Raw genomic sequence first — 16216 nt, forward strand, 5'->3', positions numbered from 1 at the left:
TTAGGTCCCACTTCTGCATGTGTGCCACCCTCAGGCATCCATTCCCTGTGTCCGTGAGAGGGGGTGAAAGCTGCAGCTGACTGGGGCACACTTACTCATTCAAGGTTGGGGAGGTTGAAGGTGGCCATGACTGGGGTGCCAAGTGCCTGTGACAGTGAAAAGCAGCAGGCAGTTGCAAAAGACTGGGGCACCCTTGCTGTGTTGCAAGTCCCTCCAAGTGCTCGCAGAGGCAGGGGCTGGTGTGTACGGGTGGTGGTGGCCCCCCCCCCACTGCATGCCATTCAACAATGGCACCTCCTTTCCTAGGCAGACCAGGCTTCCTCTAGGAGCATTCATGGCTCTGGAGCCCCTCACTCCCATCCCACCTGTTATATTCATGCAGCCAACAGTGGTCCCTTCCCTGGATCTTCTTTTTATCCCCAGGCTTTAACACTGGAAATAACAGCAGATTCCTATCTCTGGGGCATCATGGCTGATTCCTGACAAGGGTTTGGCATGGGTGGTGCCTAGGACCCCAGAGTCTACGTGGGTGGAGGAAGCCATGGTTGGAGGGGTCGGCAAGCCTGCTCAGATGGGTGCCCTTCCTTGTGCTCACAGAAGCAGAAGGCTGCAGGTGGGCCATCCTTTGCATGCTACTCAACAACAATGCGTTGCTTCTGTCATGTCCCAGGCTACCTCATAAATTCCCAGTTGTGGATCTCCTTACTCCTGCCTGTTGGGGCTGTCTTTTCACAGCCAACAGCTGTCTCCTCCCTGGGTTCATGCTCCAAATCCAACTTTCCAGCTCATAGGCCCCCTCCACAACAGGAGACACACCATTCAGACTGCAGTGCACAGAACTGTGGCACAGACCACAGTCCTTACATTGTCCTGCCTTCCACAGACCATCTGCTGCATTCCTCCTCAATACCCTGAAAGTCCCTTTCTGTCCCAGCTGATCTCTCCCACTGGGAATCTCTCACCTCCAACTTCTTGCCAGATTTCCTAATCCCTTTTTCAATTCCTTTTTTCTTTCTTTTCTTCCACCTGGTTGTGAGGAAACTTTTATTGTTTTCTTAGTTGTCTGAAGTATTCTGCTAATATTCATCAGGTGCTCTGTGGTAACTGTTCCATTTGCAGATATATGCTTAATGTACTTGTAAGGCAAGACAAGTTCCATTTCCTCCTACTCTGCCATCTCAACTTTAAAATCCTCTGTTTTGTGTGTGTATCTGTGTGAATGAGCTTTTTAATGTTTGCGGAATTGTTTGCTACAATTTTTAAAATTTATTTATTTTTATTGAAAGATAATTGCTTTACAGAATTTTGTTGTCTTCTGTCAAACCTCAACATGAATCAGCCAAAGATATACAGACATACCTTCCCTTTTGAACCTCCTTCTCATCTCCCTTCCCATCCTGCCCCTCTAGGTTGATATAGAGCCCTTGCTTGAGTTTCCTGAGCTATACAGCAAATTTCTGTTGGCTATCTTATACATACAGTAATGCAAGTTTTCATGTTACTCTTTCCATACATTTCATCCTCTCCTCCCCTTTCCCTGTGTCCATAAGTCTATTCTCTGTCTGTTTCTCCATTGCAAGATGGATTGTTTCTCCATCCTGTAAATAGATTCTTCAGTACCATTTTTCTGGATTCTGTATATATGTGTTAGAATATGATATTTATCTTTCTCTTTCTGACTTAATTCACTCTATGAAGAGGAGCTAAAAAGCCTCTTGATGAAAGTGAAAGAGGAGAGTGAAAAAGTTGGCTTAAAGCTCAACATTCAGAAAACTAAGATCATGGCATCTTGTCCCATCATTTCATGGGAAATAGATGGGGAAACAGTGGAAACAGTGTCAGACTTTATTTTGGGGGGCTCCAAAATCACTGCAGATGGTTATTGCAGCCATGAAATTAAAAAACACTTACTGCTTGGAAGGAAAGTTATGACCAACCTAGCTAGATAGCATACTGAAAAGCAGACATTACTTTGCCAACAAAGGTCCATCTAGTCAAGGCTATGGTTTTTCCAGTGGTCATGTATGGATGTGAGAGTTGGACTGTGAAGAAAGCTGAGCACCGAAGAATTGATGCTTTTGAACTGTGGTGTTGGAGAAGCCTCTTGAGAGTCCCTTGGACTGCAAGGAGATCGAACCAGTCCATCCTAAAGGAGATTAGTCCTAGGTGTTCATTGGAAGGACTGATGCTAAAGCTGAAACTCCAATACTTTGGCCACCTGATGCAAAGTGCTGACTCATTGGAAAAGACTCTGATGCTGGGAGGGATTGGGGGCAGGAGGAGAAGGGGACAACAGAGGATGAGATGGCTGGATGATATCACCAACTCGATGGACATGAATTTGAGTGAACGCTGGGAGTTGGCGATGGACAGGGAGGCTTGGCGTGCTGCGATTCACAGGGTTGCAAAGAGTCAGACACAACTGAGCGACTAAACTGAACTGAACTGAACAGGTTCTAGGCTCATCCACCTCTTTAAAACTGACTCAAAGGTCTTCCCTTTTATGGCTGAGTAATATTCCATTGTATATATGTACCACAACTTCTTTATCCATTCATCTTTCAATGGACATCTAGGTTGCTTCCATGTTCTAGCTATTATAAATAGTGCTGCAATGAAAAATGGGATACATGTGTTTTTTCAATTTTGGTTTCCTCAGGGTATATGCCTAGGAGTGGGATTGCTGGGTCATATGGTGGTTTTATTCCTAGTTTTTTAAGGAATCTCCATACTGTCCTCCATAGTGGCTGTATCAGTTTACATTCCCACCAACACTGCAAGAGCATTCCCTTTTCTCCACACCCTCTCCAGCATTTATTGTTTGTAGACTTTTTGATGATGGCCATTCTGACTGGTGTGAAGTGATAGCTCATTGTAGTTTTGATTTCCTTTTCTCTAATAATAAACAACATTGAGCATCTTTTCATGTGTTTGTTAGCTATCTGTATATCTTCTTTGGAGAAATGTCTGTTTAGGTCTTTTACCCACTTTTTGATTGGGTTGTATGTTTTTCTGGTGTTGAGTTGTATGAGCTGCTTGTATATTTTGGAAATTAATCTTTTGTCAGTTGTTTCATTTGCTATTATTTTCTCACATTCTGAGGGTTGTCTTTTCACCTTGCTTATAGTTTCCTTTGCTGTGCAAAAGCTTTTAAGTTTAATCAGGTCCCACTTGTTTACTTTTGTTTTTATTTCCATTATTCTAGGAGGTGGGTCACAGAGGATCTTGCTTTGATTTACATCATTGAGGGTTGTGCCTATGTTTTCCTCTAAGAGTTTTATAGTTTCTGGTCTTACATTTAGGTCTTTAATCCATTTTGAGTTTATCTTTGTGTATGGTGTTAGGAAGTGTTCTAATTTCATTCTTTTACATGTAGCTGTAAAATACTCTCTAGGGTTAATTCTCTGGTAGTCTAGGGTCTTAGAGTCAGTGTTCCCACTCCAAAGGCTCAGAGCTTGATCTCTGGTCAGGAACAAAGATTCCATAAGTGGTTTGTTATGGCATTAAGTGAGATTAAAACAAATACCCCAAAACGAGAAACCAAAGATAAACACCAGACAAATGGCAGTTACAAAATCAGGCAAATAATAATTAAAATAGTGGAATATATACATATATACCCATAAGCAAAATCAAAACAGTCCAACAGAAATAAAGTACAACAGATTGACCTGGAAAACAAAGGAAACCAAAAATTCTATCTACCAGTTAAGAACAAAACTAAAGCACAAAGTGGAAAACAAAAGTAAAGCAAGGTACCAATTGTGGAATAAAGCAATGAAAATAAAACTAACAAATATGTTGAGAGGAAAAGAAAGAATAGATACACAAAGCTAAATAGAGGTAGATAAAGAAGATTTATATAAAGATTAACTGCAAGGGGAAAAGAATAGTAGGAAAAGCAAACAAAGGAAAACATGTAGAAAAAATAATAATAGGTTTAAAAATTAAAATTTAAAAAAGAGAAAAGGAAAAAAAAAGGAAAACTCTACAGAACTGCAAAAGCCCAACGTTGAGGGAGAGGTTTATAACAACAATAAAAATGTGACTGTGGCGGGGAGAAAAAAGCTCAAAAGCTTAATTAGATTTCATAGTGCCAATAAAATCGACAACAGGGAGAAAAAAAGGGAAAAGAAATTTTAAAAATCCAAAAGAATCTACAGAACAAGTCAAAACATAAGAATAATAAATGTTTTTCTTGAGTCACTGCTGTCAGAGCCCTTTCGCTCACTGGGAGTCACAGTCTACCTCACCTCCCTAGGATGCCCTCCAACACTGTGTTGATCTCTGGACCTGTTGCTGGGGCAGCTCAGATTCTAATCTGGTCCTACTCCTGTGTGTCCTTGCCTCCAATGTCCACAGCTATCAGAACCAGTGTGTTTTCTTTTTTGGGAGCTCTCAATGTCCTTTTATATATTCCATAGACGCAGAGTCTGCCTAGTTGACCATGTGGATTTAAGCTGCAGCTTGTACAGCTGGTGGGAAGGTTTTGGGTCTTCTTCCTTAGCCACACTGCCCCTTAGTTTCAATTGTGGTTTTATTTCCACTTCTGCATGTGGGTTTTCCACTGGAGTTTGCTCTTGAGACTGCCCTGGAGGACTTGGGTCTGCCCCAGTGAGGGCCAGGTGTGGAGGTGGTGCAGCTGCTTGGGTCGCAGGGATTCTGGCATAACCAGGTACTCAGGGGAGTGGGTAGCTAGGGCAGCAGGAAATACAGTGCTCTAGAAGGGTATGGCAACCAGCATTGGCCAATATACTCCAGTATTCTTGCCTGGAGAATCCCCCTGACAGAGAAGCCTGGCAGGCCACAGTCTACAGGGTCAGAAAGAGTTGGACATGACTGAAGCGACCCTGCGTGCATAGATGCAAGATTTTTTTTTTGCCTGAGGCAGCTCTGCCCCAGTGAGAGTTGAGTGTGAAGGTGGTGCAGCTGCTTGGCTTGCGAGGACCCTAGTGGTGCAAAATGTGCAGGGACACGGTCTGCCTCCGCTGCAGGAGTTATGGCCCTATCAGAGTCTTTTTTGGAGCCTCTTGTAGCTGGCGATCAGAAGGCCTCTTTGGCCATTCTTTCTCCATAGCTCCACCCATTCAGGCATTTAGAAGGCTCCCTTGCCTGGGGTCCTTCTCTGTTGTTTGGTGCATCAGGCAAATAGAGGGGCCCTCCTGGCTGGGGTCCTACTTTGTAGACTGGTGCGTCAGGCACTTAAAGGGGCACCCTGGGTGGGGTCCTATTCTGTACTTCAGTGTGTCAGGCCTTTGATGGGGCCAGTCTCTCTACTGTTCAGCTGCTATGACACTGGCGTGTGGGGAGAGAGAGGCTATGGTGATGGCTCCACCCCCTACATGTGACTCAGCAGTATCAACTTGCTTCCATGGCTGCCAGGCTTTCCTTCACAGGCATTTCCCTCCAAATCTCCTCCCTCACATACCTCTATCTGTCTCTCTGCAGTCAACAGCAGCCCTCACCTTGGGAGTGTTCCATAATACCTAAATTCTAGCTCCCAGCCACTGCACCTTCCAGGGGACCTGAGTCCCTGTCTGGAGTATGTATGGCTGCAGCAAAGACTGTCTGATTCTCATTCCATTTAGGCTGCCACAGGTCAGCTGTTTCACTCCCAGCCTTAAATGTTTCTCCTCTGACTCAACTGCCCCAGTGTGGGGACTGGACCCCTGCTTCAGTTCCCCCACCTGCTGAGGGCAGGTTCAGTCCTACTAACACTGCTGTTTTCCCCCCTAGTTCCTTCATCCTACGGAGTTTTGCATGGTTCTATATATTCTGTTCCACTTGTCAGGTACTCCTGTCTGCTCTCAGCTGGTGTTCTGCATGCAGTTCGGCGTCTGAAGGTGTATTCCTGACGTATCCATCGAGAGAGACGTACCCACGTCCATCTACTCCTCCACCATCTTGTTCTCTCCTCAATTCTCTGCCTACTTTTTTTTTATGTTGAGTTACATGAGTTCCTACATATTTTGGATATTAACTCCATATATATATATATAGTTTATATATATAAATATATATATTTAGCTTATATATATAAATATATATGTTCAGTTTATATATAAATATATATGTTTAGTTTATATATATAAATATATATATATTTAGTTTATATATAATATATATATATTTAGTTTATATATATATAGTTTATATATAAAGTTTTCTAATCTGACACAGTACCATTTGTTTAGTTTTGCATTTTTTCCTTGCCCTAGGAGACAGATTCAGAAAACTATTGTGAAAATTGATGTCAAAGAGCATTATGCCTGATTTCTTCTAGGCTTTTCATGGTTTTAGATCTTTCATTTAAGTTTTTAAATCATTTAATTATTATACATGCTATGAAAAACTAATCTAGTTTGATTCTTTTGCATGCAGCTGTCCAGTTTTCCCACGTATATTGAGTGAAGAGGCTGACTTTTCCCCATTGTATATTGTGTCCTTTGTCATAGATTAACTGACCACGTAAGTGTGGTTTTATTTCTGGGTTTTATCCTGTTCTATTGATCTATGTGTCTGTTTTAGCAACAGGACCATACTGTTTTGATTACTGTAGACTAGTAATACAATGTGAAATCAGGGAGCATAGTAACTCCAGTTTTGATCTTGCTTCCCAAGATTGTTTGGGCTACTCAGGGTGATTTGTATATCCATATATATTTTAGGATTCTTTTTTCTAGTTCTGTCAAAAATGTCATGAGGATTTTTACAGGGAACGCATTGAATTTGTAGATTGCCTTGGGTAGTTTGGCCATTTTAGCAATCAATACAAACTCTTCCAGTCTGTGTATACAATATATCTTTTCATTTCTTTGCATCATCTTCCATTTCATTCATGAATGTTTTCTGGTTTTCCCAGTATATGTCTTTCACCTCCTTGTATAATTTATTCATATTTATGTTATTTTTTAAAAGCAATTATAACTGGGACTGTTTTCTTAATTTCTCTTTTCAATAGTTTATTATTAGTGGACAGAAACACAACAGATTTCAGTATATTAATTTTGTATCCTGCAAGCTTGCTGATTTCACTTATTAGTTCCAATAAACTTTTTGTGGCATCTTTAGGATTTCCTACACATAGTTCATGTCTCCAGCGAACAGTGGCTGTGTTGTCCTTTCCTATTTGGATGCCTTTTCTTTGTCTTGTCTAGGACTTCCAATAAAATGTTGAATAAAGTGATGTCATGTTTCATGTCTCGTTCCTGATTTCAGAGAAAAAGCTTTCAGCTTTTCACTGCTGAATATAATGTTGGCTATGGTTTGTCATATACAGATTTTATTATTTTGAGATACACTCCTTCTATAATCACTTTGTTCAGAGTTTTTATCATAAATGGATCTTGAATTTTGTTGAACGTTTTTCTGCATCTTTTGAGAAAATTATGATTTTTAGTCTTCAATGTATCAATGTGGATTGATTTGCAAATATTGAACCATCCTTGCATTCCCAGAATAAATTTCAGTTGATCACAGTATATGATCCTTTTAATGTACTGTTGAATTTGGTTTGCTACTATTCTGTTGAGGATTTTTGCATCTATGTCTATCATTGATAATGGCCTGTCATTTCCTTTTATTGTTGTGTTATTTCTGTCTGATTTTAGATGGAGGGTGATGTTGCCCCTATAGAATAAACTCTGAAGCATTCTTTCTTGCAGTTTTTGGGAATAGTTTTAAGAAGAAAAAGGTATTAATTCTTCTTTAAATGTTTGGTAGAATACACCTGTGAAGTCATCTGATCCTAGATTTACGTTTTTGGAGGTGTTTTTTGATTACTAATTCAATTTCATTACTGGTGACCAGTCTTTTCATACTTTTTATCTCTTCCTAATTCAGTCTTAGGAGATTGTATGTTTCTAGGCATTTAATCATTTCTTCCACATTGTCTATTTTATTGGCATATAATTATTCATAGTAACCTCTTATGATCCTTTTCATTTATGTGCTGTCAGTTGTAACTTCTTTTTCATTTCCGATTTTCTTTATTTGGGCTTCCCCCCACCCTTTTTTTCTTGATGAGTATGTTGTTGTTGCTGTTCAACTGCTAAGTTCTGTCCAATTTTTTGTGACTCCTTGGACTGAAGCATGCCAGGCTCCCCTGTTCTTCACTGTCTCCTGGAGTTTGCTCAGACTCATGTCCATTGAGTTCGTGGTACTATCTAAGCATCTAATCCTCTGTGCGCCTTTCTCCTTTTGCCTTCAGTCTTTGCAAGGATGAGCATCTTTTCCAATGAGTCAGCTCTTCACATCAGGTGGCCAAAATATTGGAGCTTCAGTTTCAACATCAGTCCATCCAGTGAATATTCAGGGTTTATTTCCTTTGTGAATGACCAGTTTTATCTCCCTACAGTCCAAGGGACTCTCAAGTCTTATTCAGCACAATTTGAAAGCATCAATTCTTTGATGGTCAGCATTCTTTATGGTCCAACTCTCACATCCATATGTATGATGAGTATGGCTAACGGTTTATCATTTTACTTTTTCAAAGATAGTTCTTAGTTTCATCGATCTTTTCTATTGATAGTTAGTCTCCATTTCACTTACTTCTGCTCTGATCTTTATGATTTCTTCCCTTTTACTCACTTTTGTGTGTTTCTCTTTATTTTTCTAGTTGCTTTAGGTACGAGGTTAGGTTGTTTACTTGAGATTTTTCTTGCTTCCTGAAGTAGGCTTGTATCAGTAAGAATCTCCCTTATAGAACTGCTTTTGCTGCATTCCATAGGTTTTGGAGTGTGGTGTTTTTGTTTTCATTTTCATGTTTCATTGTCTCTAGGTATTTTTAAATTTCCTCTTTGACTTATTTTTTGTGTGTGTGGTTTTTTTCCTAGTCTCATACCATTGTGGTTAGAAAAGATGCTTGATAGGATTTCAATCTTCCTACGTTTATGGAGACTTGTTTTGTAATCTAGTGAAGTGAAGAGAAAGTTGCTCAGTTGTGTCCAACTCTTTGCGACCCATGTATAGTCCATAGACTTCTCTAGGCCAGAATACTGGAGTGGGTAGCCTTTCCCTTCTCCACAGGATCTTCCCAACCCAGGGACCAAACCCAGGTCTCCCGCATTACAGGCGGATTCTTTACCAGCTGAGACATCAGGGAAGCCCAAGAATACTGGAGTGGGTAGCCTATCCCTCCTCCAGGGGATCTTCCCGACCCAGGAATTGAACCAGGGTCTCCTGCATTGCGGGCAGATTCTTTACCAATTGAGCAATCTGGAGAACATTCAACGTGAACTTGAAAAAGATAAACATTGTGCTGCTTTTGAATGGAATATTATACAATATCTGGTCTAATGTGTTATGGCTTGTGTTACCTTACTGATTTTCTACCTAGATGATCTCTCCATCGATGTCCGTGGAGTGCTAAAGTCCCCTACTATTACCATGTTGCTGTCACTCTCTCTCTTTATATCTGTTTATATTTGATTTATGTACTTAAGTTCTCCTACGTTAACATATATATATATATATATATATATATATATATATATGTATTTACAATTGTTGTATCTTCTTGTTGGGTCAATTTTTATATCATTATGTAATGTCCTTATTTGTCTCTTCTTATAGTCTACTTTAAGTACTATTTTGTCTCATCGAAGTATTGCTACTCCAGCTTTCTTTTCATTTCCTTTGCATAGAATACCTTTTCCATTACTTCTCACTATAATTCTAAGTGGGTCCAGATCTGAAGTGTCTCTTATATACAGCATATATGGGAATTGTTTTTGCATCCATTCAGCCACTCTTTGTTTTTTATTGGAGCATCTAATCATTCATGTTTAAATAATTATTAATAAGTTAGTACTTAGTAGGGCTTCCCTCTTAGCTCAATTGGTAAAGAATCTTCCAGTAATGCAGGAGACCCTGGTTTGATTCCCAGGTCGGGAAGATCTGCTGGAGAAGGGATAGGCTACCCACTCCAGTATTCTTGGGCTTCCCTTGTGGCTCAGCTGGTAAAGAATCTGCCTGTAATGTGGGAAACCTGGGTTCAATCCCTGGGTTGGGAAGATCCCATGGAGAAGGGAAAGGCTACCCACTCCAGTATTCTGGCCTGGAAAATTCCATGGACTGCAGTCCATGGGGTCACAAAAAGTTGGACACGACTGAACAACTTTCACTTAATGCTTCCCTTGTGGCTCAGCTGGTAAAGAATCTGCCTGCAATGTGGGAGACCTGGGTTCGATCCCTGAATTGGGAAGATCCCCTGGAGAAGGGAAAGGCTACCCACTCCAGTATTCTGGCCTAGAGAATTCCATGGACTGTATAGAAATCAGACATGACTGCAAAGAGTTGGACATGACTGAGCAACTTTCACTTGTACATACTGCCATTTTCTTAATCATTTTCAGGTTGTAGCTCTTTTTTATTCCTTTCTTCTTCTTTTGCTCTTTTCCCTTGTGGTGTGATAGCTATCTTTAGTGTTAAGTTTGGATTCCTTTCTTTTTTGTTTGTATATCTATTATAGACTTTTGGTTGTGTTAATGATGAGATTTATATATATGTGTGTGTGTGTGTGCATATATATACACATATATATGTATCTGTTCATATATATACATATGATTATTTTAAGTTGATAGTCTCTTAAATTTGAACACATTTTAACAACCCTGCATTTTTACCCTTTTCCCTCCATTTAATGTTTTGATGTTATATTTTGCACCTTTTGGTTTTGTGTATTTCTTAACTATTTATTCCAGATGTCGATAATCTACTGTTTTGTCTTTTAACCTTCCTATCAGCTTTATAATTGGTTGATCTACAACCTTTACTACATATGTGTCCTTACCAATAGGATTTTTCCTTTTGTGCAGAATATTCCATCCAATAAAATCAGAATACACATTTTTCTCAAATGCATATGGAACTTTCTCTAAAACAAACCACACCTTAGGCTACAAAACAAGTCTTAATAAATTGAAAAGGCCAGAAATCATGCAAAGTGTTTTTTTTCAATCACAGTGGAATGAAACTAGAAAACAATAGTAGAATAAAATATAGAAACATCACATGTATATGGAAATTAAACAACACACTCTTAAACAACCAATACTTTAAAGAAGAAAACACAAGGGTTACCTAGGGCTTCAGGATGTGGAGTTCTTGTTCAGTGGGTACAGGGTTTCAATTTTGTAAGATGAAAAAATTCTGAAGATGAATGGTGATGGTGGTTGCACAACAGTGCAAATTTTTATGCAACTGAACTGTACACTTAAATAGTTAAAATGATAAATGTATATTTTACCACCATTTAAAAAATAATTCAACATTGATTTGTTGTAAAACTTTCAATGAACTATAAATAGAAGGGAATTTCCACAACTTTATAAAGGATACCTATGGAAACTAAAGTTATGCTTAACGCTGAAAGGCTGAATGCTTTACGATCAGTAAACAGGCTAGGTGTCCACTGTCACAGCATGTATTCAACACTGTAGTGCAGTTTTAGCCATTTCAATTAAGCAAGGAAAAAGCTAAAGGCACATAGATAGGGAAGTAAATACTGAAACATGACTACATACAAAATCTTAAACTATGTAGAGCTAGTAAGTACAGCAAGGTCCCAGAATACTAGGTCAATTTTTAAAAGTTTATTTACATAAACTGGCCATACAAGACTGGAAAATTAAATTAATAATAAGCATTCCAAAACATGAAATACTTGGATATAAATTTAACAAAATATAACCAAGAAATATATACTATAAACTGTAAAATACTGATGAAAGATGTTAAAGACTTAGACATGGACAGCTACACTGTGCTTACAAATTAGAACACTCAACACTGAACACTAAATTGTCCCCAAATTGATCTATAGATTCCAATCAAAATCATTTCAAACAATTTTTAAGAAACTGCTAATAAATATGGTTGGAATAACTGGATATCAATTTAGAAGAAAATAAATCTCTCCCCTTTCCTCACATCTACATAAAATAGTTAACACAAAATAGATCGTGTATCTAAATGCAAAGGCTAACACTATATAAGTTTTGGAAGAAAACATGAGAAGGCCTATATAAACTTGGTATAGGCAAATTTTCACACACAACTCTGAATCATAAGAGAAAACTGACAAACACAAATTTCAACAAAACTTAAAACTTTTGCACTTTGAGGTATATATACTATTAAGAAAATGAAAGGGCAAACCACAAATGGAGTGAATACTTGCTCTAAGGAAAGATAAAGGAACACTATCTGGAATATTTTTAAAAAGCACTCTTACACTTTAGTAAGAAGGCAATATTTTTTTAATGAGGAAAATATTTGAGTAGACACTTTCCAAATGAAAATATAAGCACAGGAAAAGCTTTAATATCAAATTATCGGGGATATTTATATTAAAACAACAAAGACTACTATACAGCCATGAGAATGGCTAAAACAAAAACAGACAAAAAATATGAAGTGCTGGTGACTCTGTGGAGCTAGTAGGATTTTCATACATTGCTGCAAAGAATATACACCACTTGGCAGTTTCTTCTGCGTGGTGGTGGTTGAGTTGCTAAGTTGTGTCCAACTCTTGCAACTTCATGGACTATAGCCTGCCAGTCTCCTCTGTCGGTGGGATTTCCAAGCAAGAATACTGGAGTAGGTTGGCATTTCCTTCTCCAGGGGATCTTGTCAACCCAAGGATCAAACCCAGGTTTCCTGCATTGCAGGTGTATTCTTTACTGAGTGAGGCAGTTTCTTACAATGTTAAGCATGTACTTATTACACAGTCCAACAATTCTCATCCAAAGCATTTATCCAAGCTAAATAAAAACATATGACTACTCAAAACTTGTACAACTATGTTCACAGCAACCTATTCCTAATAGTAAAAAATTAGGAACAACGCAAATCAATACCAACAGATAAATGGGTAAACAAATTAGTATAGCTACTAAGGAACATACTCTTTAATAATAAAAAGAAATCTACTCAGATAAACTTGTGTTTAGTCACTAAGTCACTTCCAACTCTTTTATGACCCCATGGACTGTGACCCGCCTGGCTTCCCTGTCCATGGGATTTCCCAGGCAAGAATACTGGAGTGGGTTGCTATTTCCTTTTCCAGGGGATCATCTTGACCCAGTAATTGAACCCAAGTCTCCTGCATTGGCAGGCAGATTCTTTACCACTGAGCCACTAAGGAAGTCCTCAGATAAGCTACAACATGGATAAAGCTCACCAAAATTATGCTAAAGGAAAGTAAGCAGACAGAAATGTATATACTATATTACTCTGTTTAAAAGAAATTATAGGAAAGAAAAAGCTAACCTGTGGTGACAGAAAACAGATCAGAGTTGACTAAGACCAGGACTGAGAGACTGACTGACTGTAAAAGGGCAATAGAGAACATTCTATGATGAAAGAAACGCTTTATTTCTTGATTGCTATGATGGTTATAAGGATGTATACATTAAACCTATTCAACTTTACACTTTAAAAGGGCAAATTTTATTCTATGTATAATCTGTCTCAATAAAGCTAATTATTAAAAATAATATTATAACCACAATAAATTATCATAATTATATGTAATAAAAGTAACAAATTTAGAAAAACATAAAAAGGAAAAATCTACACAGATCCCACTACTTTTCATTTCTGTGTTCCCTTCTGATCTTAGTGAAGGCACATATACTTTGCACAACTGTTATCATTTGATATAAGCAATTTTACATGCAACTTTTTAATATATTTACATTATACACATTCTTCACAATATCTCTTAGGCTACATAAAATGACAACAGAATATTCCATCAAGTAGACATGCTATAATTTGGTTATTCACTAATGCCTAGATATTTGGGTTACTTATTCTTCCCAATCATGAAAATTATTATAATGAACATCATGTATTAAGATCCTTTTTAAATTTGAATATTGCTTGGGATAAACCCCCAATAACTACAACTAACTTTTTTTTCTCCATTTTTATTTTTTTTTCCTTTTTCACTTTAGAAGTTATAGTAGGATGCTAGGGCTGCTGTAAAAAAAAATACCAGAAACTGAGTAGCTTAAAATCACAAAAATTTATTGTCTCACAGCTCTGGAGGCTAGAGGTCTGAGATCAAGGTGTCATCAAAGTTTGTTCCTTCTGCAAGGAAGACTGTGACTTGCCTCTGCCCTGGTTTGTGGTGATTTTCCGACAGTCTTCAGCATTCCTTAACTCACAGAAGTATCATTGCAATCTCTAACTTCACCTTCACATGACATTCTCCCTGTATGCCTCTGTGTCCAAATTTTCCCTTTTTATAAGGTCATGAGTCACACTGGATTAGCAGCCCACCCCATTCCAGCAAACCTCTTCTTAACTAATTACATGTACAGTGATCCTGTTTACAAATAGGTTCACATTTCAAGGTACTGGCATTTAAGATTTCAACACATGAATTTGGCGGGGAACACATTCAACAAAACATATGTTGTTACAAATTCAAAAAGCAGAAATACATATAATGAAAAGGAAACCCTTTTCAGTCTCTGAGAACCAAGCCTTTCTAGAGAAGCACTCACTATTAGCATCTTAATTTTTCCAACATTTGAATAACATCTTCAGTTCATTTCAGCTACTCAGTTGTGTCCGACTCTTTACGACCCCATGAACCGCAGCACGCCAGGCTTCCCTATCCATCACCAACTTCTGGAGTCGACCCAAACCCATGTCCATTGAGTCGGTGATGCCATCCAACCATCTCATCTTCTGTCATCCCCTTCTCCTCCTTCACTTAATCTTTCCCAGGATCATGGGCTTTTCAAATGAGTCAGCTCTTCACATCAGGTGGCCAAAGTACTGGAGCTTCAGCTTCAACATCAGTCCTTCCAATGAATATTCAGGACTGATCTCCTTTAGGATGGACTGGTTGGATCTCCTTGCAGTCCAAGGCACTCTCAAGAGTCTTCTCCAACACCACAGTTCAAAAGCATCAATTCTTTGGCGCTCAGCATTCTTTATAGTCTAATTCTCACATCCATACATGACCACTGGAAAAAACATAGCCTTTACTAGACAGACCTTTGTTGGCAGGGTAATGTCTCTGCTTTTTAATATGGTCATAGCTTTCCTTCCAAGGAGTAAGCGTCTTTTAATTTCATGGCTGCAGTCACCATCTGCAGTGATTTTGGAGCCCCCAAAAATAAAGTCTCTCACTGTTTCCACTGTTTTCCCATCTATTTCCCATGAAGTGATGGGACCGGATGCCATGATCTTCGTTTTCTGAATGTTGAGCTTTAAGCCAACTTTTTCACTCTCCTCTTTCATTTTTATTAAGAGGCTCTTTAGTTCCTCTTCACTTTCTGCCTTAAGGGTGGTATCATCTGCATATCTGAGGTTATTGATATTTCTCCTGGCAATCTTGATTCCAGCTTGTGCTTCTTCCAGCCCAGCGTTTCTCATGATGTATACTCTGCATATAAGTTACATAAGCAGGGTGACAATATATAGCCTTGACATACTCCTTTTCCTGTTTGGAACCAGTCTGTTGCTCCATGTTCAGTTCTAACTGTTGTTTCCCGACCTGCATACAGGTGTCTCAAGAGGCAGGTCAGGTGGTCTGGTATTCCCATCTCCTTCAGAATTTTCCAGAGTTTATTGTGATATACACAGTCAAAGGCTTTGGCATAGTCAATAAAGCAGAAATAGATGTTTTTCTGAAACTCTATTGCTTTTTCGACAACTCAGCAGATGTTGGCAATTTGATCTCTGGTTCCTCTTTCTCTGATTCCTTTTCTAAATCCAGCTTGAATATCTGAAGTTCACGGTTCATGTATTGCTGAAGCATGGCTTAGAAAATTTTGAGCATTACTTTACTAGCGTGTGAGATGAGTGCAATTGTGTGGTAGTTTGAGCATTCTTTGGCATTGCCTTTCTCTAGGATTGGAATGAAAACTGACCTTTTCCAGTCCTGTGGGCACTGCTGAGTTTTCCAAATTTGCTGACACATTGAGTTGCAGCACTTTCACAGCATCATCTTTCAGGATTGGAAATAGCTCAACTGGAACTCCATCGCCTCCACTAGCTTTGTTCATAGTGATGCTTCCTAAGGCCCCCTTGACTTCACATTCCAGGATGTCTGGAATTTCTAGATGAATGATCACACTATCGTGATTATCTGGGTCATGAAGATCTTTTTTGTACAGTTCTTCTGTGTATTCTTGCCACCTCATCTTAATGTCTTCTGCTTCTGTTAGGTCCATAGCATTTCTGTCCTTTA

The 16216-nt window shown here is 38.8% G+C and overlaps 1 protein-coding gene and 1 long non-coding RNA gene across 32 annotated transcripts in view; both read right to left on the minus strand.

Moving 5' to 3' along the window:
- FANCC (FA complementation group C) overlaps positions 1–16216 on the minus strand; it is a 343736-nt gene that overhangs the window by 156305 nt on the left and 171215 nt on the right. The gene's annotated exons all lie outside the window — the stretch shown is intronic.
- Positions 1–16216, minus strand: part of LOC139184441 (uncharacterized) — a 61601-nt gene that overhangs the window by 16001 nt on the left and 29384 nt on the right. The window contains exon 2 of the long non-coding RNA XR_011567947.1: positions 1–16216. This exon is cut by the window's left edge and continues 16001 nt beyond it; it is cut by the window's right edge and continues 19984 nt beyond it. This is a non-coding gene — a long non-coding RNA (uncharacterized lncRNA).

The sequence above is a fragment of the Bos indicus genome, chromosome 8 (genome assembly GCF_029378745.1).
Source record: "Bos indicus isolate NIAB-ARS_2022 breed Sahiwal x Tharparkar chromosome 8, NIAB-ARS_B.indTharparkar_mat_pri_1.0, whole genome shotgun sequence".
Taxonomy (NCBI): Eukaryota; Metazoa; Chordata; class Mammalia; order Artiodactyla; family Bovidae; genus Bos; species Bos indicus.